General features: G+C 41.6%; 1 non-coding gene across 1 annotated transcript; it reads left to right on the forward strand.

The window, feature by feature from the left end:
- The first annotated feature begins 10,216 nt into the window (after window positions 1-10,216).
- Window positions 10,217-10,335, forward strand: LOC133619065 (5S ribosomal RNA). The gene has a single exon (XR_009817392.1). It is a non-coding gene; the product is annotated as a 5S ribosomal RNA (ribosomal RNA).
- The last annotated feature ends 292 nt before the right edge of the window (window positions 10,336-10,627 follow it).

Here is a 10,627-nt window from a genome sequence, read left to right on the forward strand (position 1 = left end):
TAATGGAAGCCATTCAAGAGCCTCCCCAATGTCAAACAGCGGTCAGCAAAGGTCAAAAGGTCATGTCCACGGTCAAATATGGGCATGTTTATGTGCAAAATAGCCACAGGGCGACTTTTCTGAAGGCACCATTATTTCTTCCCACAAAACAGACTTCTTTGTTCCTTTGAGATGCAATGAACTTTACCTTGTAGCCTATCGAGAGACGACATCGATCGCTTGGCGGTCTGCTTCACGTCTTACAGGTTTGGGAGGGATTGGGGGACTTGGGGGGGGGGGGGGGGGGGGGGGGGCTTTCGTGCCATTTGTGGCTCGAGTAATACCGTGAACTCTGCTCACATAACTCTCTGGAGCGTGAACAAATCAATATGTGGGACCTGTAATGGCCTACAACAATACAGACCATCAGAATTATCACATTTGTGAAGGGGTCAAAAAGAGAAAAAGTCTGCTCCATTTTGGTTGTTTACTCTATTGAGGGGAAGTAGACGATGCAATACTTTGTTCACACGTGATAAAATGTGCATTGTGCCATGAAAAGCATGAACAATGGGGAAAATAAAGATTTGATCCCCTGCTGATATTGTAAATTGACCCCCTTACAAAGAAATAAGCACTCCAGAACCTTCATGGTATCTTTATTTTAATAGAGAGAGACGTATGCAAATTTTTTTTAGACCTTTAACATCAAAACTGTAGACGCCATTATGATGTGCAGTGCTGTTTTCAAATTAGCGTACATTTTGAACCATAGAAAATAATTCATTATTTGGGAATCTGCGCTTTTGAGTAATGTACGGGTTTTTACGGTAATCTACGTCACAGGAGCTCAGACGAGGCACCAAGCAATATAGGTAAGGTTTGTTTCCAGACCAGCCAGCCTGAAACGCGGGTGTCACGGACAGATGCGGAAGCAGATTTCTACAACCAGAAAAGTGATATTCAATCAGATTCTAAGTGTTTTTTTTTACACTTTGCGTTCATATTTTGGTACATTTGTTGCGTTTTGCTTGTTTGTAAAAGATGTCGATCGTGGGGGTGGTCTGAGAAATCAAAGAGAAGTGACAGTCATATGTTGTTAGTATTTAGTGTTTTATCGTTCATAGTTAATATTCAAAATCCCACATTCTTTATTTTCATGTACATTCTGGGTGTCTCAGTCCGTAAAAAATTGTTGTAATTCCATTCCGTTTTTTTAAGGTACTCTGCCATAAAATGTTTTGCTTTTTATCAGACATTATTGTGAGTTTTTATATAGTATATAATAGTATACTAATAGACACAATATACTTTCTTGATATAGTATCGATATGTATATATATACATATATATATATATATATATATATATATATATATATATATATATATATATATATATATATATATATATATATATACCGTTGTGGTCAAAAGTTTACATACACTTGTAAAGAACATAATGTCATGGCTGTCTTGAGTTTCCGATAATTTCTACAACTGTTGTTTTTTTGTGATAGAGTGAATCACTCTTTGTCACAAAAAATATTCATGAAGTTTTTTTTTTTAATGAATTTATTATGGTTCTACTGAAAATGTGACCAAATCTGCTGGGTCAGAAGTATACATACAGCAATGTTAATATTTGGTTACATGTCCCTTGGCAAGTTTCACTGCAATAAGGCGCTTTTGGTAGCCATCCACAAGCTTCTGGCAAACTTCTAGTGGAATTTTTGACCACTACTCTTAACAAAATTGGTGCAGTTCAGCTAAATTTGTTGGTTGTCTGACATGGACTTGTTTCTTCAGCATTGTCCACACGACTTTGGGAAGGCCATTCTAAAACCTTAATTCTAGCCTGATTTAGCCATTCCTTTACCACTTTTGACGTGTGTTTGGGGTCATTGTCCTGTTGGAACACCTAACCGCACCCAAGACCCAACCTCCGGGCTGATGATTTTAGGTTGTCCTGAAGAATTTGGAGGTAATCCTCCTTTTTCATTGTCCCATTTACTCTCTGTAAAGCACCAGTTCTATTGACAACGAAACAGGCCCAGAGCATAATACTACCACCATCATGCTTGATGGTAGGCATGGTCTTCCTGGGATTAAAGGCCTCACATTTTCTCTTCCAAACATATTGCTGGATGTAACCTACTCTGTGGCCTGGTGGTTAGAGTGTCCGCCCTGAGATCGGTAGGTTGTGAGTTCTAACCCCAGGCGAGTCATACCAAAGACTCTAAAAATGGGACCCATTACCTCCCTGCTTGGCACTCAGCATCAAGGGTTGGAATTTTGTGGCTAAATCACCAAAAATGATTCCCGGGCGCGGCCACCGCTGCTGCCCACTGCTCCTCTCACCTCCCAGAGGGTGAACAAATGCAGAGGACAAATTTCACCACACCTATTGTGTGTGTGACTATCATTGGTACTTTAACTTTATTGTGGCCAAACAGCTACATTTTTGTTTCATCTGACATCACACGGACAAAGATAAGACCTTCTGGAGGAAAGTTCTGTGGTCAGATGAAACAAAAATTGAGGTGTTTAGCCACAATACCCAGCATAATGTTTGGAGGAGAAAAGGTGAGGCCTTTAATCCCGTGAACACCATTCCTACCGTCAAGCATGGTGGTGGTAGTATTATGCTCTGGGCCTGTTTTGATGCCAATGGAACTGGTGCTTTACAGAGAGTAAATGGGACAATGAAAAAGGAGGATTACCTCCAAATTCTTCAGGACAACCTAAAATCATCAGCTCGGAGGTTGGGTCTTGGGCGCAGTTGGGTGTTCCAACAGGACTATGACCCCAAACACACGTCAAAAGTGGTAAAGGAATGGCTAAATCAGGCTAGAATTACGGTTTTAGAATGGCCTTCCCAAAGTCCTGACTTAAACCTGTGGACAATGCTGAAGAAACAAGTCCATGTCAGAAAACCAACAAATTTAGCTGAACTGCACCAATTTTGTCAAGAAGAGTGGTCAAAAAATTAACCAGAAGCTTGTGGATGGCTACCAAAAGCGCCTTATTGCAGTGAAACTTGCCAAGGGACATGTAAGCAAATATTAACATTGCTGTACGTATACTTTTGACCCAGCAGATTTGGTCACATTTTCAGTAGACCCATAATAAATTAATCAAAGAACCAAACTTCATGAATGTTTTTTGTGACCAACAAGTATGTGCTCCAATCACTCTATCACAAAAAAATAAGAGTTGTAGAAATTATTGGAAACTCAAGACAGCCATGACATTATGTTCTTTACAAGTGCATGTAAACTTTTGACCACGACTGTATATACTGTATATATATACACACAACAAGAGCCTCAATAAGAAGCCCGACGAGAATTACAACACTATTGGTGCAATAATTGATAGATGTGAGAAATACAAGATAACATCACTCTGGACAGTGTGACTGACTCGGACGTAGACAGGGAAACTCCTTTATGACACCAGTAACAGATATTGATAACTTATTTATGATCATACACTACTGTCTAACGGTTGGTTCTGATGTTAGCTCACTTTTAAGCCTTTTTGATGGATTCTAGTTCGAGACATTTGTTAATTTGAAGCAGTAAACGCTGAGATTTGTGTGATGCTGCAAATATAAGCGCAATGCTTGTGTATGCGTCAACATTTACAATACCCGCCTTGACATTGGCGAGCCTACCGGGTGCACAGAGCAGGTATCTGCTGCCAAAACATGCATAATGAATGCATTAAATATCTCTCATTCTGCCCACAGATGAAATTCAGAGGCACATTTCTCCTCCGCTCGGCTGCGGGAAGCCCTCAAATCGACATGCTGATTAGTTTGAGGGTTCCAGCCTGTAAACAGATGCAGCTCCTAGGGCAAAACATCTCCTTAAATCCACATTCAGATTCAACGCATACATGAAAATAGAAGGCCGTGCGCATGCTCACATGCACGCCCCTCAGCCAAGGCTCTAGATGGTGCAGATCTATAAATCTCATTGCTGTAAACACGCCTTCGTAGATGTGAAATTATTTAGAACTAAATGGAATCCTTACTCATCTTAAAGGGGAACATTATCACAATTTCAGAAGGGTTAAAACCATTAAAAATCAGTTCCCAGTGGCTTATTTTATTTTTCGAAGTTTATTTCAAAATTTTACCCATCACGCAATATCCCTAAAAAAAGCTTCAAAGTGCCTGATTTTAACCATCGTTATATACACCCGTCCATTTTCCTGTGACGTCACACAGTGATGCCAATACAAACAAACATGGCGGATGGACAGCAAGGTATAGCGACATTAGCTTGGATTCAGACTCGGATTTCAGCGGCTTAAGCGAAATTGAAGAAGAAACTGAAGCTATTGAGCCATATCGGTTTGAACCGTATGCAAGCGAAACCGACGAAAACGACACGACAGCCAGCGACACGGGAGAAAGCGAGGACGAATTCGGCGATTGCTTTCCAACCAACGATTGGTATGTGTTTGTTTTTAAGTCTTGTAATGTTTTTAAGCTAAATTATTGGTAAACACAGTTTGTGTATAATAATTTACGTAAAACCGCGAGAAATGAATAACGTTTTCATCAATTAATATATTCTGTAGACATACCCTCATCCGCTCTCTTTTCCTGAAAGCTGATCTGTCCAGTTTTGGAGTTGATGTCAGCAGGCCAGGGAAGCTAGGGTCGATATTCTTCTCTTGATCATCTTCGGTGGCATAAGGGACGGTGTGAGCCAAGACATCCAGGGGGTTTAGCTCGCTCGTCTGCGGGAACAAACTGCCGCCATTGCTTGCCGCGCTACAGAGGTCCTTTGTCCCTGAATTGCTCACACACTCCGGCAGATTCAATGGGGGTCTGGCGGCAGATTTCTTTGACTTTATCGTTGGAAATGCATCTGCTTTGAGTGTCGCAGGATATCCACACATTCTTGCCATCTCTGTCGTAGCATAGCTTTCGTCGATAAAGTGTGCGGAACAAACGACTGACCATTTTCGTCGGCTTTCCCCACACCCTCGTATTTTGAACAACATTCGTCCAATTTGTTGCCACTTTCGCATCTTTGGGCCACTGGTGCAACTTGAATCCGTCCCTGTTCGTGTTGTTACACCCTCCGACAACACACCGACGAGGCATGATGTCTCCAAGGTACGGAAAACAATCGAAAAAACGGAAAATAACAGAGCTGATTTGATTCGGTGTTTGTAATGTGTTTGAGAAATTGGCGGATTGAGCGAATAATAGAAAGGTGTTTAATTCGCCAAAATTCACCCATTTAGAGTTCGGAAATCAGTTAAAAAAATATATAGTCTTTTTTCTGCAACATCAAGGTATATATTGACGCTTACATAGGTCTGGTGATAATGTTCCCCTTTAAAATGATTCAACAGCAATTTTGATCCTATAATATTGAGCTCCAAAGGTAGCAGAGGAGTGAGAACAAGATGACGACTTGCTTTTCAAGAGACTGATATTAGTGAGGAATGATCATTTATTACGAAAGACAATTGTCAATCAATCAATCAATTGTCCCTTTTTTGTTTGCCCCCCAACCGAGCAGCACTGAGCTGCGGTGAGCGCCTCGTATTGTTTCCGTGAGAAAGTGCTTGCTTTGGTCGTAACGTGTGATGTATTTGAATAAAGCCGCCGTTAAGGGAGGATAATGGATTATCTTCATGGTGGACGCTGACAGTGAAGGACTCTTAACATGTGTGTCCTTGCAGGAACTCCCACCCTGTCTCTGCATCTCTGAACTGCATCATTAAAACAAATTATCTCACAGACACACCTATACACACACACACACACACACGCACACACACGCAGCTTGCTAGACACCACATGCATGATGATGAAGTTGTGCCACACAGCAAGATGCAAATCAACAGCGTGCATTGTGCTCAATTACACACTTGATGGCATGAAGCAACACTTCTTCTATCTAGCAGTATTTTGCCTGCAAAGCAATTTCCTCCTTTGAGTCTCCATGCAACATCACAACTAGGAGGTGCTAATAGAGACTTGGTGACATCAACTCGCAATTAATGATGGACACTTGCAGGCAACGATAGATTCTTGCAAACATCAACTGGCAGGTAACTATATGGACACTTGTTGACATCAACTAGTAACTAGCAACAACTAGCAGGTAACAATGAGCACTTGTTGACATCAACTAGCAGGTAACGATGGACACATGTTGACATTAACTTGCAGGTAACGATGGACACATGTTGACATTAACTAGCAGGTAATGAAGGACACTTGTTGACATCAGCTATCAATCAATCAATCAATCAAAGTGTAGCTATATAGCCATTAATCAGAAGTATCTCAAAGGGCTGCACAAGCCGCAACGACATCCTCGGCTCAGATCCCACATCAGGGCAAGAAAAAACTCAACCCAATGGGATGATTTATTTGGGAGCTCCCTGTTTACATCACTGAAGCTTTCGCTGAGGGAAGGGGGTAATCTCGACAACTCCAGTTAGACACAATATATGATTATACAAAAATGCAAATGTCATGTCGCCTTGTCTCTGCTCTGTCTGCGTCACAGCGGTGTTCGGCCTTGGCAGTCAGCAGGCCGTTTCTGGACACAAACACTGATACCAGACTGGCTTGCAATCTTTTGGATTGCCAGCTTTGCACAGACAAAGAAAAATACCACTTCCGCACAATTGACAATAATTATAGCAACGGCCCTTAAGCATATAAGTTGTGTGATAATGTATACCGTATTTTTCGGACTATAAGTCGCAGTTTTTTTCATAGTTTGGCCGGGGGTGCGACTTATACTCAGGAGCGACTTATGTGTGAAATTATTAACACATTACCGTAAAATATCAAATAATATTATTTAGCTCATTCACGTAAGAGACTAGACGTATAAGATTTCATCTGATTTAGAGATTAGGAGTGACAGATTGTTTGGTAAACGTATAGCATGTTCTATATGTTATAGTTATTTGAATGACTCTTACCATAATATGTTACGTTAACATACCAGGCACGTTCTCAGTTGGTTATTTATGCCTCATATAACGTACACTTATTCAGCCTGTTGTTCACTATTCTTTATTTATTTTAAATTGCCATTCAAATGTCTATTCTTGGTGTTGGGTTTTATCAAATAGATTTCCCCAAAAAATGAGACTTATACTCCAGTGTGACTTATGTTTTTTTCCTTCTTTATTATGCATTTTTGGCAGGTGCGATTTATACTCCGAAAAATACGGTACATAATTATTCTAACAGTATGTGAAAGGATAGATGTTTATGTGAATGGACAGATAGATGTCGACAACATGTGTGCATGAGGTATACATGTAGACAGGTTAGTTTTACAGTGTGTCGCAGTGGTAGCATGAAAAGTATTTCAAGGTAAATAATGTTTTGTATCCTATTTCATTCGAAGTGTGTTTCTTCACAATAGATTTGCACTTGAAAAGTTAGCTTGAAGGAATTCCATTCAAGCCGAAAAAGTCTCAAGGGAAAACTGTAATTCTCCCCTGACTGAATTTCCAATTTTCAAGTAGAACGGCGCTGCTGGCGAGTGCATAAGATGGCCTGAGACTCCATGTTGTAGCGTACGCACATTCAGACCAGCATTCACGTCTGATTGCAGCATGAATGCTTCGCAGCAATGGTGGCTCGCTTGTAGCGCTTCAGGCCATGCGATGCCACCAGCACTTGAACACAGCGAGCGTTCTACTTCTTCATTCATGAAGGCTAAAATGACCCTGAGCCTTCCTAAATGAACACCTCTCATTTATATACGCAATCATTTATCGTTCCTCTCGCTAAATGAGCTTGCATTAGCGTGAAATCAGCTGATCTGCAGTCTCAGCGTCACGTCTGCATGCACCCAAACGTCCTTCGCGGCCATTAAAAACAATTGATGAATTCAGCTCGTGTTTGTGCTCACACGTTCACAGTCCCATTTCCAGGGGCGTAGGAACCGTGTGGACGGGGAGGACGTGCCCCCCGCCACCCCCAATGTTGGAAAAACACACATTTATCCCACTTAAATGGGAACATTATCACAATTTCAGAATGGTTAAAGCCATTAAAAATCAGTTCCCAGTGGCTTATTATATTTTTCGAAGTTTTTTTCAAAATTTTACCCATCACGCAATATCCCTAAAAAAAGCTTCAAAGTGCCTGATTTTAACCATCGTTACAAACACCCGTCCATTTTCCTGTGACGTCACATAGTGAAGCCAACACAAACAAAAATGGCGCATAGAACAGCAAGATATAGCGACATTAGCTCGGATTCAGACTCGGATTTCAGCGGCTTAAGCGATTCAACAGATTACGAATGTATTGAAACGGATGGTTGTAGTGTGGAGGCAGGTAGCGAAAACGAAATTGAAGAAGAAACTGAAGCTATTGAGCCATATCGGTTTGAACCGTATGCAAGCGAAACCGACGAAAACGACACGACAGCCAGCGACACGGGAGAAAGCGAGGACGAATTTGGCGATCGCCTTCTAACCAACGATTGGTATGTGTTTGTTTGGCATTAAAGGAAACTAACAACTATGAACTAGGTTTACAGCATATGAAATACATTTGGCAACAACATGCACTTTGAGAGTGCAGACAGCCCAATTTTCATCAATTAATATATTCTGTAGACATACCCTCATCCGCTGATCTGTCCAGTTTTGGAGTTGATGTCAGCAGGCAAGGGAAGCTCTTGATCATCTTCGGTGGCATAAGGGACGGTGTGAGCCAAGACATCCAGGGGGTTTTGCTCCCTCGTCTGCGGGAACAAACTGCCGCCATTGCTTGCCGTGCTTCCGAGGTCCTTTGTCCCTGAATTGCTCACACACTCCGGCAGATTCAATGGGGGTCTGGCGGCAGATTTCTTTGACTTTATCGTTGGGAATGCATCTACTTTGAGTGTCGCAGGATATCCACACATTCTTGCCATCTCTGTCGTAGCATAGCTTTCGTCGGTAAAATGTGCGGCACAAACGTCCAATTTCTTGCCACTTTCGCATCTTTGGGCCACTGGTGCAACTTGAATCCGTCCCTGTTCGTGTTGTTACACCCTCCGACAACACACCGACGAGGCATGATGTCTCCAAGGTACGGAAAACAGTCGAAAAAACGGAAAATAACAGAGCTGATTTGACTCTGTGTTTGAGAAAATGGCGTATTGCTTCCCGATGTGACGTCACAATGTGACGTCATCGCTCCGAGAGCGAATAATAGAAAGGCGTTTAATGCGCCAAAATTCACCCATTTAGAGTTCGGAAATCGGTTAAAAAAATATATGGTCTTTTTTCTGCAACATCAAGGTATATATTGACGCTTACATAGGTCTGGTGATAATGTTCCCCTTTAAAAAAATATCACGCGGAAGTATACGGGCTTTAATTTTGAAAGCGCAACCCAGCGTCATGTGACTTCCTTCACCAGATCTGATCTGGCGTGATAACATGTCCACTATCGAATCGCTAACTTTGTCAGTGTTCCCAAGTAACGTAAATTCTATTTAAATATTTTGTAATCCCCTTCCTGATAGCAAAATGCCACCACTAAAAAAACGATGATTAAGCAGAAGGACTTATGCTGTTATTTAAAAAAAGAGTAACGTCGGTGTGAGTAACGTCTACAACACAAAGACAACACCTAATTACCGGTATACAAAACCCAAAACCAGTGAAGTTGACACGTTGTGTAATTGGTAAATAAAAAGAGAATACAATGATTTGCAAATCCTTTTCAACCTATATTCAATTGAATAGACTGCAAAGACAAGATATTTAATGTTCCAACTGAGAAACGCAATTTTTTTTGCAAATAATCATTAACTTAGAATTTAATGGCAGCAACACATTGCAAAAAAGTTGGCACAGGGGCATTTTTACCACTGTTTTACATGGCCTTTCCTTTTAATAACACTCAGTAAACGTTTGGGAACTGAGTAGACCAATTTTTGAAGGTTTTCAGGTGGAATTCTTTCCCATTCTTGCTTGTTGTACAGCTTAAGTTGTTCAACAGTCCGGGGTCTTCGTTGTCGTAATTTAGGCTTCATAATGCGCCACACATTTTCAATGGGAGACAGGTCTGGACTACAGGCAGGCCAGTCTAGTACCCGCACTCTTTTACTATGAAGCCACACTGTCGTAACACGTGGCTTGGCATTGTCTTGCTGAAACAAAAGTTTTCAAGAAAAGTGGTACAAGGGTGTTCCTTGGCTTCATTATGATGAAGTACAGAAGATGTTTTTTTGGTTTACGGCCATACTACCCTGATCACGCCCGATCTCGTCAGATCTCGGAAGCTAAGCCGGGTCGGGCCTGGTTAGTACTTGGATGGGAGACTACCTGGGAATACCAGGTGCTGTAAGCTTCGACCTACTTAGTGGCCTAGTGGTTAGAGTGTCCACTCTGAGATCGGTAGGTCGTAAGTCATACCAAAGACTATAAAAATGGGACCCATTACCTTCCTGCTTGGCACTCAGCATCAAGGGTTGGAATTGGGGGTTAAATCACCAAAAATGATTCCCGGGCGCGGCCACCGCTGCTGCCCACTGCTCCCCTCACCTCCCAGGGGATGATCAAGGGTGATGGGTCAAATGCAGAGAACAATTTCACCACACCTAGTGTGTGTGTGACAATCATTGGTACTTTAACTTTAACTT

This window comes from Nerophis lumbriciformis, linkage group LG19, assembly GCF_033978685.3.
Source record: "Nerophis lumbriciformis linkage group LG19, RoL_Nlum_v2.1, whole genome shotgun sequence".
NCBI classification, from domain to species: Eukaryota; Metazoa; Chordata; class Actinopteri; order Syngnathiformes; family Syngnathidae; genus Nerophis; species Nerophis lumbriciformis.